At 46.0% G+C, this 13,018-nt stretch overlaps 2 non-coding genes across 2 annotated transcripts; both read left to right on the forward strand.

The window, feature by feature from the left end:
* Positions 1–1,370: 1,370 nt before the first annotated feature.
* trnas-gcu (transfer RNA serine (anticodon GCU)) lies at positions 1,371–1,452 on the forward strand. The gene has a single exon. It is a non-coding gene; the product is annotated as a tRNA-Ser (tRNA).
* A 2,020-nt stretch (positions 1,453–3,472) lies between these two features.
* Positions 3,473–3,562, forward strand: trnas-gcu (transfer RNA serine (anticodon GCU)). Its single transcript has one exon. It is a non-coding gene; the product is annotated as a tRNA-Ser (tRNA).
* Positions 3,563–13,018: the final 9,456 nt, after the last annotated feature.

Below are 13,018 nucleotides of genomic sequence, written 5' to 3' on the forward strand. Positions count from 1 at the left end.
GTGTCTGTGACTGTGAGTGTGTGATTGGATCGATCAGCGTGTGTCACTGTCTGTGCGTTGTCATTGTATCTATCAATGTTTGATACTATTTGTGAGTGTGTGATTGTATCTGTCAGCGTTGCTTACAGTCTATGAGTGTGTGCTTGTATCTGTCAGTATCTGTTACTGTCTGAGTGTGTGATTGCATCTATCTGTTTCTGAGACTGTCTCTGAGTGTGTGATTATGCGTATCACTATATTTCACTAACTGTGAGTGTGTCATAGTACCTGTCAGTGTATGTCACTTTTTGTGACTGTGTGATTGTATCTGCCAGTGTTTGGGGTTTAACCGCTCAATGCCACCAGTTCTTCTTCGGTTACCCACTGCGCAGTCCAGGTTTCCGTATTCACTTCTCCCATAATTCTCTTCAGCCACCTCTCCTGGATGAACCTTCTACTGTTAGTACACTGGAGGGGTCCTTCGGCTACTTATCTGTGAGAAGATCGCATATTAAATTTCCATGAAGTAAAGGAGTTGGAACACGTGGTTAAGATGATGCACAATAATCCATTGCACGTGGATTCCAATCGCACCCTCGTCTGTAACGTGGTCAACTTTATGAGGATAAAATAAAAATGCTGTGATATGTAGCAATTGTTGAAGGGCTTGGCGGGTGGTGAATAGTAGAACACCTTGCATATTGAAACCACATTCAAAAACGATGAGGAAGTTACTTAATTCACTCTCTGCCCTAATTGCGCATACATGCTGAGTCGGAACCCGTTTCTTTCCCTCAGTTCGAAACTCACGAATTCGCGCAAAAGGTAAGTTCATTAAATATAGGAGCTGAATTAAGCCATTAGACCTTTCGAGTCTGCCCTGCCATTCTATCATCGCTGATATGTTCCTTATCTGCTATCTACAATGTTACAGATGAAGAGGTCGATTGCGATATCAGCCAGAGCACCTCCTCCCGAGAACACATGACCTCGGAGCGTGAGTAGGCAATTTAGACTCCTGAGCCTAACATCTTCCATGTGATCTTGGCTGAAACCATCCTGGCCTCAACTCCACCGTCCTACCCTATCTCAATAACCCTTAAGCTCCTTACCACTAAAAATCTCTCTAACTCCTCCTTACATTTACTCACTCTCCCTGCATCCAACCAGCTCTGGGGTCGCGAGTTCCACAGAATCACAAGCCTTTGGGAGAAGTCGTTTTTCCTCAAGCCTTTATTAAATTTGCAATCTCTTATTCTAAGGTTATGACCTCGCGTTTTAGAATGCCCCACTAGAGGAAGCATCAACTCCACGTCTACCTTATCCATACCTTTTGGCAGCTTATACCCCTCAATTAGATAATTGCGCATAGATTCTGAGTGAGCTTGCGGGACGGGGTGGCCGAGTGGTTAAGGCGATGGACTGCTAATCCATTGTGCTCTGCACGCGTGGGTTCGAATCCCATCCTCGTCGATTTTTCATCCACCGTTTCTCGAAAGTGGGACTCCTTTTTCAAAGATGGATCTGCAATCACTGATGTGACAGTCTATTCAAAGTTGTCATCCCGGATTGCATCGAGTTGGGTGAGAGGAGGGACGAATGGAGGCAAGCGTGTTTGTGGTTTAACCGCTCAATGCCACCAGTTCTTCTTCGGTTACCCACAGTACAGTCGAGGTTACCGGGTTCACTTCTCCCAGAATTCTCTTCAGCCACCTCTCCTGGATGAACCTTCTCCTGTTTGTACACTGGAGGGGTTCTTCGGCTACTTGTCTGTGAGAAGATCGCATATTAAATTTCCATGAAGTAAAGGAGGTATACCACGTGGTTAAGGTGATGCACAATAATCCATTGTGTTCTGCGCACGTGGATTCCAATCCCATTCTCGTCTGTAACGTGGTCAACTTCATGAGGATAAAATAAAAATGCTGTGATATTTAGCTTTTGTTTAAGGGCTTGGCGGGTGGTGAATAGTAGAACGCTTTCCATATTGAAACAACATTAAAAAACGATGAGGAAGTTACTTAAATCACTCTCTACCATAATTGCCCATAAATTCTGAGTTGGAAACTGTTCCTTCCCCTCAGTTTGAAACTCACGAATTCGCGCAAAAGATAAGTTCATAAAATATAGGAGCAGAATTAAGCCATTCGACCTTTCGAGTCTGCCCCGCCATTCTATCATCGCTGAAATGTTCCTCATCTGCTATCTACAATGTTACAGGTGAAGAGGTCGATTGCGATATCAGCCAGAGCACCTCCTCCCGAGAACACATGACCTCGGAGCGGAAGTAGGCAATTTAGCCTCCTGAGCCTAACACCTTCCATGTGATCTTGGCTGATCCCATCGTGGCCGCAACTCCACCGTCCTGCCCGCTCTCCTTATTGGTAAGGAGTTGAAACGCCTTACCAATAAAAATCTCTCTAACTTCTCCTTACATTTACTCACTCTCACTTCATCCAACGCACTGTGGGGTTGCGAATTCCACAAGTATCACAAGCCTTTGGGAGAAGTAGGTTTTCCTCAAATCTTTGTTAAATTTGCGATCTCTTATTTTAAGATTATGACCTCGCGTTTTAGAATGCCCCACTAGAGGAAGCATCAACTCCACGTCGACCTTATCCTGACCTTTTGGCATCTTATACCCCTCAATTAGATAATTGCGCATAGATTCTGAGTGAAAAACTGTTGGCCAGTCTTCCTCGGTTTGAAACTCACGGTGTCACGCAAAAACATCCGATACAACTATTACTGCGATGGCGGTAAATCGATCACTGTTCAACTGCTGAGAAGGAAGCTATGCTCACCACTATGCCACTATCGCTGCATTTTCAATATTGAACACCAGGATGAATAGAACGAGGCAGATATAATCCATCAGTTCATGGGTGCAAAATGAACGAAGACGGATAGACGTGCGAGCTTGCGGGACGGGGTGGCCGAGTGGTTAAGGCGGTGAACTGCTCATCCATTGTGCTCCGCACTTTATCCATACCTTCTGACATCTTTTCCTTCTCAATTAGATAATGGCGCATAAATTCTGAGTGAAAAACTGTTGGCCAGTGTTCCTCAGTTGGAAACTCACGATAAATTGCCCTTCGATTCCAAAATTGCCCTTAGTGTTGGGTGGAGGTGTTCTTTCCAAGAGCCGGTGCAGACTCAATGGGCCGAATGGCCTCCTTCTGCACTGTAAATGCTATGATAATCTATGATGAATCTAGGACAAAGGTTCGGCACAACATCGTCGTCCGAAGGGCCTGTTCTGTGCTGTATTTTTCTATGTTCTATGTGGCGCAAAAACATCCAATACAACTATTACTGCGATGGCCGGGAACAGATCCCCGGTCAACTGTTTGGTAAGCAGCTATGCTCAACACTGTACCGCCATCGCTCCATTTTAAGTTTTGGACACCAGGTTGAATAGAATGAGGCAGATAATTTCCAACAGTTCATGGATGCGAACCGCATTTAGACGTATTTGCGGCTGAGTGTGTGGGACATGGTGGCCCAGTGGTCACGGCGATGGACTGCTGATCCATTGTGCTTTGCGCGCGTGGGTTCGAATCTCATCCTCGTGGAATTTTCATCCACTGGTTCTCTGAAGTGTCGCTCGTTTTTCCAAGATGGATCTGCAATCACTGATGTGACAATCTATTCCAGGTTTTCAGGCCAGATTGCATCGAGTTGGGTTAGTGGAGGGAGGAACGGAGGCAGACGTGTTGGGGCTTCACCGCCGATTGACACCAGTTCTTCTTCGGCCGAACACAGTATAGTCGATGTTTCCGTGTTGACCTCTCCTATAATTAAGTTCTCCCACCTCTCCCAGGTGGAATTGTGCATTGGAGGGGTGCCTCGGTTCCTTGAATGTGAGAAGATCAAATATTAAAGTTCCATGAAGTGAAGGTACCACGAGGTTAAGGGATACACAATAACCCTTGGTCCGCATCCCATCATCTTCTGTAACGTGGTGTCTGTTGCGTCTCTGTTTGGTCTATTTCATGAGGGTGAAGTAAAAATGCTGTGATTTTTAACTTTTCTTTAAGGGCTGGAGGTGGTGAATACTCGAACACTTGCCATGTTCAAACCGCATTAAAAAATGACGAGGAATTGACTTTATTCACTCCCCGCCCTAATAGCGCATAAATTCTGTGTTGGAAACTATTTCTTTCCCTCAGTTTGAAAGGCATGAAGTCGCGCCAAAAAGATAAGTTCATCAGGTATAGAAGCAAAATTAAGCCAGTCGACCCATCGAATCTCCCCGCCATTCCATCATGGCTGAAAAGTTCCTCAGCTGCTACTTAGAATGTTACAGACCAAGAGATCGTTTATGATACCAGCCAGAACACCCAGTCCCAAGGATCCATGACCTCGGAGCGGGAGTAGGCAATTTAGCCTCCTGAGTCTAACACCTTCCATGTGATCTTAGCTGATCCCATCGTGGCCTCAACTCTACCGTCCTGCACGCTCTCCATAAACCTTCAACTCCTTACCAATAAAAATCTCTCTAACTCCTCCTTACATTTACTCACTCTCCCTGCATCCAACGCACTGTGGGGTTGCGAATTCCACAGAATCACAAGCATTTAGGACACGTAGTTTTTCCTCAAATCGGTTTTAAATTTGCGATCTCTTATTCTAAGATCATGACCTCTGGCTTTAGAATGCCCCACAAGAGGAAGCATCAACTCCACGTCTACTTTATCCGTACCTTCTGACATCTTATGCATCTCAATTAGATAATGGCGCATAAATTCCGAATGTAAAACTGTCTGCCAGTACTCCTCAGTTTGAAACTCACGATGTCGTGAAAAACATCCAATACAACTATTACTGCCATAGCTGGGAATCGAACCCAGATAAACTGTTTAGAAGGCAGCTGCGCTCATCACTGTACCACCATCGCCCCATTTCAAATTTTGGATACCAGGTTGAATAGAAAGAGGCAGATAATTTCCATCAGTTCATGGATGCGAACCGAATTTAAACGTATTAGCGGATGCGTGCCTGTAATGTGGTGGCCGAATGGTGAAGGCGATGGACTGCTGGTCCATTGTGCTTTGAAAACATGGGTTCGAATCCCATCCTCGTCGAATTTTCATCTAGTGTTTCTCGGAAGTGGGGCTAATTTTTCCATGATGGATCTGCAATAACTGATGTGTCAATCTATTCCAATTTTTCAGGCCTTTTGCATCGAGTTGGGTTAGTGGAGGGAGGAACGAAGACAGACGTGTTGGTGCTTAACCGCCCGTTGACACCTGTTCGTCTTCGGCCGAACACAGGAAAGTCGATGTTTCCGTGTTGACCTCTCCTATAATTAAGTTCTGCCACCTCTCCCAGATGAAATTCCTTCTATTTGTACATTGGAGGGGTTCCATGTCTGTGCGAAGATCAAATATTAAAGATCCATGAAGTGAAGGAGTTGTACCACGTGGTTAAGGGGATGCACCGTAACCCTTGGTGCTCTGCGCTCGTGGGTCCGTATCCCATCATCGTCTGCAACGTGTCTGTAGCGTCTCTGTCTGGTCCACTTCATGAGGGTGAAGTAAAAATGCTGTGATTTTTAGCTTTTGTTTAAGGGCCTGGAGGTGGTGAATACTCGAACACTTTCCATATTCAAACCACATTACAAAATGACGAGGAATTGACTTTATTCACTGCCCGCCCTAATAGCGCATAAATTCTGTGTTGGAAACGATTTCTTTCCCTCAGTTTGAAAGGCATGAAGTCGCGCCAAAAAGATAAGTTCATCAGGTATAGAATCAAAATTAAGCCAGTCGACCCAACGAATCTGCCCGTCATTCCATCATGGCTGAAAGGTTCCTCAGCTGCTACTTAGAATGTTACAGACCAAGAGATCGTTTATGATATCAGCCAGAACACCTTCTCCCAAGAATACATGACCTCGGAGCGGGAGTAGGCAATTTAGCCTCCTGAGTCTAACACCTTCCATGTGATCTTAGCAAATCCCATCGAGGCCTCAACTCCACCGTCCTGCACGCTCTCCCTAAACCTTCAACTCCTTACCAATAAAAATCTCTCTAACTCCTCCTTACAATTACTCACTCTCCCTGCATCCAACGCACTGTGGGGTTGCGAATTCCACAGAATCACAAGCATTTGGGACACGCAGTTTTTCCTCAAATCGGTTTTAAATTTGCGATCTCTTATACTCAGATCATGACCTCTGGTTTTAGAATGACCCACAAGAGGAAGCATCAACGCCACGTCTCCTTTATCCATACCTTCCGACATCTTATACATCTCAATTAAATAATGGCGCATAAATTCTGAGTGAAAAGCTGTTGGCCAGTCTTCCTCAGTTTGAAACTAACGATGTGGCGCAAGAACATCCAATACAACTATTACTGTGAAGGCCAGGAATCGAACCCGACTCAACTGCTTTTGGTCAGCACAGTTCAGATATTTTACTTTCGTGATGAATGGTTGTTCTGTGAAGGTGATGTGATTTCTTCTGTGATGTTGTTCTGATGGGAAAGTGGGGAGTGACTGGAATCACCTTCATAGAAGGAAGTTCGGGGCGGCAGTTTCACCTCTCTGGGAACATTGATCAACCTGTTACTGATTTCATCAAACTTTGCCTCAAGTCCGACCCCGAAGCGAGTCAATCACGCGCAGAGTGGCGCCGTGGGAGCGTGCTAGGCCCATAGCCCGGAGGTCGATGGATCAATACCATCTTCTGCTATTTATATTCTCACTCACACCAAACGGAAACAAGTGGCAATTCGTCAGCAGCACATCTGCCTTTTTTCTTTATTAGTATTAAAGTTTTGCTTTCAGTCTGATCCGTTCTTTGACACCTGTTCTTCAGCTACCTTCAGTACAGTCGAGGTGACTCAGTTGACTTTTCCCGGAACACTCTTCTGCCGCCTCTACTTGCTGAAAGTTCTCCTGTTTGGACACTGGAGGGGTTCTTCGGCTCCTTGTCTATGAAAGCAGCACCGGAAGTAGCTGCGGGGAGAGATTCCAGTCGCCAGAATGCAACTCTCCAATTGGATACTTCACGTCGCTCAGATCTCAGACTCTCAATAACTTCGTGTGAGGAACAGGTAGAGCGGGAATTCAGTCCTTGTGATTAGAGCAAACTGATGAATGCAGCAATGAGAAGCTGCTTAACCCCAGTGGCTTGGACAAGGATGGCACTCAGATACAGGACTCAGGCTGGGGTTCAAAAGTAGGAAAAGCGTATCTTGTTTGAAATGAAATGACGATGAAGACAGAATTTAAGTCTATTCATGCACGGATCTTCATTTCGACGGCAACGCGCCAGGAAGTGTTTGATAAGGTTCCCCACGGTAGGCTATGGCAGAAAATACGGAGGCTGGGGATTGAGGGTGATTTAGAGATGTGGATCAGAAATTAGCTAGCTGAAAGAAGCCAGATGGTGGTGGTTGATGGGAAATGTTCAGAATGGAGTTCAGTTAGAAGTGGCGTACCACAAGGATCTGTTCTGGGGCCGTTGCTGTTTGTCATTTTTATAAATGACCTAGAGGAGGGCGCAGAAGGGTGGGTGAGTAAATTTGCAGACGACACTAAAGTCGGTGGTGTTGTCGACAGTGCGGAAGGATGTTGCAGGTTACAGCGTGACATAGATAAGCTGCAGAGCTGGGCTGAGAGGTGGCAAATGGAGTTTAATGTAGAGAAGTGTGTGGTGATTCACTTTGGAAGTAATAACAGGAATGTGGAATATTTGGCTAATGGTAAAATTCTTGGAAGTGTGGATGAGCAGAGGGATCTCGGTGTCCATGTACATAGATCCCTGAAAGTGGCCACCCAGGTTGATAGGGTTGTGAAGAAGGCCTATGGAGTGTTGGCCTTTATTGGTAGAGGGATTGAGTTCCGGAGTCATGAGGTCATGTTGCAGCTGTACAAAACTCTGGTACGGCCGCATTTGGAGTATTGCGTACAGTTCTGGTCGCCTCATTATAGGAAGGACGTGGAAGCTTTGGAACGGGTGCAGAGGAGATTTACCAGGATGTTGCCTGGTATGGAGGGAAAATCTTATGAGGACAGGCTGATGGACTTGAGGTTGTTTTCGTTAGAGAGAAGAAGGTTAAGAGGAGACTTAATAGAGGCATACAAAATGATCAGGGGGTTAGATAGGGTGGACAGTGAGAGCCTTCTCCCGCGGATGGGAATGGCTAGCACGAGGGGACATAGCCTTAAACTGAGGGGTAATAGATATAGGACAGAGCTCAGAGGTAGGTTCTTTACGCAAAGAGTGGTGAGGCCGTGGAATGCCCTACCTGCAACAGTAGTAAACTCACCAACATTGAGGGCATTTAAAAGTTTATTGGATAAGCATATGGATAATAATGGCATAGTGTAGGTTAGATGGCTTTTGTTTTTTGACTTCCCATGTCGGTGCAATATCGTGGGCCGAAGGGCCTGTACTGCACTGTATCGTTCTATGTTCTATGAAGGCCGAGCGTTCTAAGGCTCTGCATTCAGGTCGCAGTCTCTTCTGGAGGCTTGGGTCCGGATCATACTCCTGATATTGACTTTTCCCCCCGCATGTAAAATTTCTCCAGCTAGATTTTCAACCTGAGGAAGATCCAATATCTCCCATTCAATGGATAAGCGTCGGTCGCAGGACAGGAGATTCCTGCTTAAATACGCACAGCAAGACGCCACTGGCAAAAGCCCAGTTAATTACTCGATAATCTGCTTCAGTGACTCTAGTTGAGGAAATAACATTGATTCCAGGGCTCCGAGTAAAATTGGTTTTCAAAAGTCGTGCTGGTTGGATTGTTCACATACGTCCGAGAGAGGAAGATGGGAACTCGGTTTATTTCCTTATTGCCCCCTGTGAGGGATTACTGGATATCGTTATATATCTATGTTGCCCCTCTGTGGCGTTCTCCTGGATAACGTTTCCAGTCCAGCTTTGACAAAGCGTCACCTGGACTCGAAGCGTTAGCTCATTTGTCACCCTACAGATGCTGTCAGACCGGCAGAGATTTTAAAACGTTTTCTCCGTGGTTCCATATTTGTGAGCATTACAATGTTGTAATGTGTCATTTTGTCTCATTCATTCCTGGGACAAATGACGGGATGAGACTGCAAGAAACATTCTGACGGGTATTTGGTGCACAGCAAACAGGAGCGTGCGTTATGTTTACTTTTGGTGTTAGGGAGAATGTAAATTGCAGAAAATTGCCTCGATTCCTCGACCTCGGGGTAATGACCCAGCACGCTTCCGCTGCGGCACTCTGCTCCTTAAACCAGGAGCTACAACATTACTGCCCTGCGGTAGCCACTCAACTATTCACTTCCTCATTTAGTCTTTCAACAGGAACACACGTTTGAGCAAACTGATTCTGGTCAGCATAGGTCAGATAATTAACTTTCGTGCGCAATGGTTGTTCTGTGAAGGTGATGTGATTTCTTCTGTGACGTTGTTCTGATGGGAAAGTGGGGAGTGTCTGGAATCACCGTCATAGAATGAATTTCGGGCGGCAGTTTCACCTCTCCGGGAACATGGATCACGCTGTAACTGATTTCTTCAAACTTTGCCTCAAGTCCGACCCCGAAAGAACACAACCACGAGCAGAGTGGCGCAGCGGAAGCGTGCTGTGCCCATAACCCCATGGATCGAAACCATCATCTGCCATTTATATTCTCTCTCACATCAAACGGAAACAAGTCATTGTTTGCCAGCAGCATATCTGCCTTTTTCTTTATTAGCATCAAAGTTTTGCTTTCAGTCTGATCCGCTCTTTGACACCTGTTCTTCAGCTACCCACAGTACAGTCGAGGTGACGAAGTTGATTTCTCCCAGAACACTCTTCTGGCGCCTCGACTGGATGAGCGTCCTCCTGTTTGGACACTGGAGGGGTTCTTCGGCAACTTCTCTGTGACAGCAGCACCGGAAGCAGCTGTGGAGAGAGATTCCAGTCGCCGGGTTGCAACTCTCCAACCGAAGTGGATACTTCACGTCGCTCAGATCTTAGTCTCTCAATATCTTCGTGTGAGGAACAGGTCGAGCGGGAGTTCGGTCCTTGTTGATTCGAGCAAACTGATCAATGCAGCAATGAGAATCTGCTTAACCCCCAGCGGTTTGGAGAAGGATGGGACTCAGATACAGGACTCTGGCTGGGGTTCAAAATGAGGAAAATCACATCAAGTTTGAAAAGAAATGACGATGAAAATAGAATTTAAATCGATTTGTGCACGGAGCATATCTTTGCCGCAACGCGTCAGGATGTTGGAGCCGTCGAAGTCGCTGCGTTAAAATCGCAGTCTCGTCTGTTGGCGTGGGTTCGAATCCAACTTCTGGCATTAACATTTCCTCCACGTCGTTACGTTTCTCCAGCAAAATGTTCAGCCCAAAGAAGATCCAATACCTCCCATTCAATGGGGAAGCGGTGGTCTCAGGACATGAGATTTCTACTTAAATTCGCACAGCAAGACCCCACAGGCAGAAGCCGAGTTCATGACTGGATGACCTGCTCAGTGAGTCTGCTTGAGGAATTAATATTGATACCACGACTCCGTGTAAAATTCTTCTTCTCATTATTTAAATAGCCTGTCTGGTTGGATTGCCGAGGTGACTCAGTTGACGTCTCCCAGAATCCTCTTCTGCCGCCTTTCCTGGATGTACCTCATCCTGTGTGGACACTGAAGGGCTTCTTCGGCTACTTGTCTGTGAAAGCAGCACCAGAGGAAGCTGTGGAGAGAGATCCCAGTCGCCAGGATGCAACTGTCTGATTGGATCCTTCACGCCGCTCAGATTTTAGACTCTCAATACCTTCGTGTGAGGAACAGGTAGGGGGCAGTTCGGACTTTGTTGTTTGCAGCAAACGGATCAATGTATCAATGAGAAGCTCCTTAACCTCCAGCGGCTTGGAGAAGGATGGCACTCAGATACCGGACTCTGGCTGGAGTTGATAAATAGGAAAAGCACATCTGATTTTGCGCAGTTCAAGGAGACACATCCTGAGTGAGTGAGACACATCCAGAATGTGAATTGAAACTTGGTAATTTGGTGCAGTGAGGAAATCAGGAAAGGTAAGTGGGAAGTCAAATTCTGCTGCTTCTCAGTTAAAGGTGCAGTGTTTAGCTTAGTGTATGACTTGCTGAAGCTGCCCCCACCCTACTTGCTGAGAGGCAGTCATCTGTCAGTTCTGTGAAAGCTGCACCTGAAGCAGCTGTGGAGAGAGATTATAGTCGCCAGGATGCAACTATCTCATTGGATCCTTCATGCCGCTCAGATATTAGACTCTCAATACCTTCGTGTGGGAACAGGTAGAGCGGCAGTTCGGTCATTGTTGATTGGAGCAAACGGATCAATGCAGCAATTGGAAGCTCCTTAACCCCCAGCGGCTTGGAGAAGTATGGCACTCAGATACAGGACTCTGGCTGGGTTTCAAAAAGAGGAAAAGCACATCGAGTTTGCAGAGAAATGACGATGAAGATATAATTTAAATCGTTTTGTGCAAGAAGCGTGTCGTTTGCCACTACGCGGCTGGATGGCTGATCAGTCGAAGGCGCTGCGTTAAGGTCGCAGTTTTTTCTGGAGGCGTGGGTTTGAATCCCACTTCTGACATTAAGTTTCCCTCCACGAGGTTACAGTTTTCCAGCAAAATGTTCAACTCCAGGAAGTTCCAATGACGCCAATTCAATGCGGAAGCGGTCGTCTCCGGACAAGAGATTTCTACTTAAATTCGCACATCAAGACCCCACAGGCCGAAGCCCAGTTCATGACTGGATGACCTGCTCAGTGACACTGGCTGAGGAATTAATATTGAACCCAGGACCCCGGATAAAATTCCCCCTCTCTTGTTGCAAAAAGCATGTCTGGTTGGATTGTCGAGGTGACTCAGTTGACCTCTCGCAGAATCCTTCTCTGACGCTTTTCCTGGATGTACCTCCTCCTGTGTGGACACTGAAGGGTTCTTCGGCTACTTGTCTGTGAAAGCAGCACCAGAAGCAGCTGTGGAGAGAGATCCCAGTCATCAGGATACAACTGACTAATTGGATCCTTCACGCCGCTCAGATCTTACACTCTCAATATCCTCGTGTGATGAACAGGTCGGCGGCAGTTCGGTCCTTGTTGATTGGAGCAAACTGATCTATGCAGCAATGAGAAATCTTATATTTATGCCCCCTTGTAACAGCTACATTTACCCGAGGAAATAGTCTCTGAACGTCCACTCTATCCCCCTCATTATCTTATAAATTTCTATGAAGTCACCTCTCATGATTTGAAGTTGGGGACCAAGGGCAATGTGTCCAAGTTTGCAGACTACACTAAGATAAGTGGTAAAGCAAAAAGTGCAGAGGATACTGGAAGTCTGCAGAGGGATTTGGATAGGATAAGTGAATGGGCTAGTGTCTGGCAGATGGAATACAATGTTGACAAATGTCAGGTTATCCATTTTGGTAGGAATAACAGAAAAAGGCATTATTATTTAAATGAGAAAATATTAAAACATGCTGCTGTGCAGAGAGACCTGGGTGTGCTAGTGCACGAGTCGCAAAAAGTTGGTTTACAGGTGCAACAGGTGATTAAGAAGGCAAATGGAATTTTGTCCTTCATTGCTAGAGGGATGGAGTTTAAGACTAGGGAGGTTCTGCTGCAATTGTATAAGGTGTTAGTGAGGCCACACCTGGAGTATTGTGTTCAGTTTTGGTCTCCTTACTTGAGAACGGACGTACTGGCACTGGAGGGTGTGCAGAGGAGATTCGCTAGGTTAATCCCAGAGCTGAAGGGGTTGGATTACGAGGAGAGGTTGAGTAGACTGGGACTGTACTTGTTGGAATTTAGAAGGATGAGGGGGGGATCTGATAGAAACATATAAGATTATGAAGGGAATAGATAGGACAGATGCGGGCAGGTTGTTTCCACTGGCGGGTGAAAGCAGAACTAGGGTGCATAGCCTCAAAATAAGGGTGAGTAGAATTAGGACTGAGTTTAGGAGGAACTTCTTCACCCAAAGGGTTGTGAATCTATGGAATTCCTTGCCCAGTGAAGCAGTAGAGGCTCATTCATTAAATGATTTTAAGATAAAGATTGATAATT

The sequence above is a fragment of the Scyliorhinus torazame genome, chromosome 24 (assembly GCF_047496885.1).
Source record: "Scyliorhinus torazame isolate Kashiwa2021f chromosome 24, sScyTor2.1, whole genome shotgun sequence".
Taxonomy (NCBI): Eukaryota; Metazoa; Chordata; class Chondrichthyes; order Carcharhiniformes; family Scyliorhinidae; genus Scyliorhinus; species Scyliorhinus torazame.